This window comes from Octopus bimaculoides, chromosome 1 (assembly GCF_001194135.2).
Source record: "Octopus bimaculoides isolate UCB-OBI-ISO-001 chromosome 1, ASM119413v2, whole genome shotgun sequence".
Taxonomy (NCBI): domain Eukaryota; kingdom Metazoa; phylum Mollusca; class Cephalopoda; order Octopoda; family Octopodidae; genus Octopus; species Octopus bimaculoides.
This window is the reverse complement of record NC_068981.1, coordinates 35,253,862-35,256,649: the sequence shown is the minus strand read 5'-3', so window position 1 is coordinate 35,256,649 and position 2,788 is coordinate 35,253,862. Positions and strand designations below refer to the sequence as shown.

The 2,788-nt window shown below is 36.4% G+C and overlaps 1 protein-coding gene across 2 annotated transcripts in view; it reads right to left on the bottom strand.

Moving 5' to 3' along the window:
* LOC106874902 (uncharacterized) overlaps positions 1-2,788 on the bottom strand; it is a 51,956-nt gene that overhangs the window by 24,772 nt on the left and 24,396 nt on the right. The gene's annotated exons all lie outside the window — the stretch shown is intronic.

Genomic DNA, 2,788 nt, shown 5'->3' with positions numbered 1-2,788 from the left:
ATACCAAAAAAAGGGTTTTGTATGATCGTGTATAGAGGAATATATTATTTTATTTAAAAGAGTTCCAACTCTGTCTGTTTTTTTATGTTTTATTTATATTCTTGTAAAATTAATGTGGGATATCGAATATGGAATATATAATATATAATATAATATAAAATAAAATAAATGGTAAAATGAAATGAAGTATTGAATGTCTTATTGAATATATGAAATATTGAGTATTCAATATAGAGAATTAAATATATATATATATACATTGCATTATGTTAATGCTATCTTAATAATCATTTTTCATAAAGGCAGTATCTATGAATAATTAACCTCAGTGATAATTGTTTGTTAAATTAAAGAAGTTAGAATAGCTTAAAATTCTACTAATTTCAACGAGGAGTGATACACGAAGTGGACAGTAGAAGTAGTAAGGGGAGACTACTATTACGTTCGGTTTTACGTGTTTCCCATACTTGCACAGATTAGACAAATACATTGTTGGTTCTTGTTTTACAGATGGATGCCCTTCCTACTGCTAACCCTGACTTGATTATCAAATAAAGGATATCTTATTACACACGTCTTTGAAAGCACAAAGCTAGCAGATGATTTGTTGGCTTGAGAAATGACAACAATGTCACTTCTGATTTTTACATAAGTACAAATGCAAGCACACACACACACACACACACACACACACACACACACAAAACAGGCTTCTCCTTTCATATCAAATACACTTACAAACAAGGCTCTGGTTGGCCCAGGGCCATAAAGTTAAAATCACACAATGTAATGTGCTGGTCCATTTTCACTTTTGGAATATATTGTATGTATGTGGTAGTCAGATTGTACAAAATGGAATTGTTTGTACATACATCATCACCATCACCATTTAACGTCCACCTTCAATGTTGGGTGGTTTGACAGGAGCAGGCCAGACAGAAGACTGCACCACACTTCTGTGTGTGTGTGTGTGTGTGTGTGTGTGTGTGTGTGTGTGTGTGTATGTATGCATATCTGTATTTATGTTATTATTTAGTTTTATTTCAAGATTTCTAGCCAGTAGAGAAAGAGCTGGTTTTCTAACCTAGATCCAAGGCTCCTTCATTGGAATTTCAACATCAACAGGGTTTTTGTGCAGTATTTGGAGTTAGTGCACGTGAAAATTCTATGTTCTATGCATGTAGTTGCCTGTCATGTATATAGGCATGCATACATGTTTTATGTAAATTATTATTAGTATGTATTGTACCGCCTGACTGGCCTTCGTGCGGGTGACACGTAAAAGCACCCACTACACTCTCGGAGTGGTTGGCGTTAGGAAGGGCATCCAGCTGTAGAAACTCTGCCAAATCAGATTGGAGCCTGGTGTTGCCATCCGGTTTCACCAGTCCTCAGTCAAATCGTCCAACCCATGCTAGCATGGAAAGCAGACGTTAAACGATGATGATGATGATTATTAGTATGTATGTCTTATATCATTGTAAGTAAGCTGAATCTCATGATTTCCAATCTATGAATATCACAATTATTAACTGAAATTTATGTGGCTAAGACTCTTTTAGCAATATGACAGGTATTTTTTAAACATTATCACTTTCAGTTTAACAAAGATGAACTTGGGTGAAGATGCGAAAGAAGCAGGTGTATGATGTGAGAAATGAAGTGTTTTATGTAACATGAGAGAAGCAGGGATGATAGTTATATGCTTGTAGGTAAGAGGGCAAATAGAGATGGTCACAAGTAAAAAAAGAGTCAATGCGGAGTAATTTGAGAGAGAGAAAGAGATGGTTAATAGTACAGAAAGTAGTGGTTACTGGTAGAGAGATGGGCTGTTATCAACAGCTTTCAGGACTGGAAAGCATAAGAAGACAAATGTATTACAGACACATTGTTTTAGCTTTTAGTTGAGAGGAATGGCAGCACCCATGACCGATTGCAAAGCCTCCAAGACTGGTGGTGGGGAAGCAGGAAGGTATCCTCAAATTGGAAAGCTAGCCTGGATAGCAATAGAGTGGACTTTGCTAAATGCACCTGACGTGCCAAGTGCTGGTGTAGAACTAAGCAACAAGTTAAGTCTATCAGCCAGAATGTAAACAGCTGAAACAAATATTGTGAGGCATCTGGTCCAATGTCCTTACAGTTTCAGTAATCCATAAAGGCAAAGTTAACCTTGGTGGGTTTTGAACTTAGAGAGGGAATAAATGCTGTTAAGCATTCTGTCCAATGCTCTAATGACTCCTCCAATTCGCCAGCATAGAGAAAAATGGACTGATAATCATAATACTTAAAAAACTTCTGAGACCTGGTCACTGACAAACATGTGATGCAGCACACATTTGTCAGCATCAGGTCACAGTTTCAAGCAACAAAATTTTCTGAACCATATTACAAACAGTAAATGTTTAAGTGAAGTTAATGGTCTTTGCATGTTTCTGAATGGGTAACTTGTGCCTTCCGTGCTGCAATTGCTTTAGTTTCAGCACATGATCTCAAATCAAAACACTTACCATGCAGGTAAAGGGTAAAAGGGTAAAGACCCCTCTTCAGTCATGAATGACCATAGGATTGCAACTAGAAAGTGACCCTCCAAGGTTGTTTATAGATGCTCCTAATGATTTTCTCAAAAGGTGAAAGAAAGAGTACAACATGTATACACACATGTTTAAATATATATTTGTGTTAACACTAAGCAAATTACTTAAACAATTTCTATTTTCTTTTAGGTTACTGAAATCTGTGTACTTGTTTGTTGTTGGCACTCCGTCGCTTACGATGTCGAGGGTTCCAT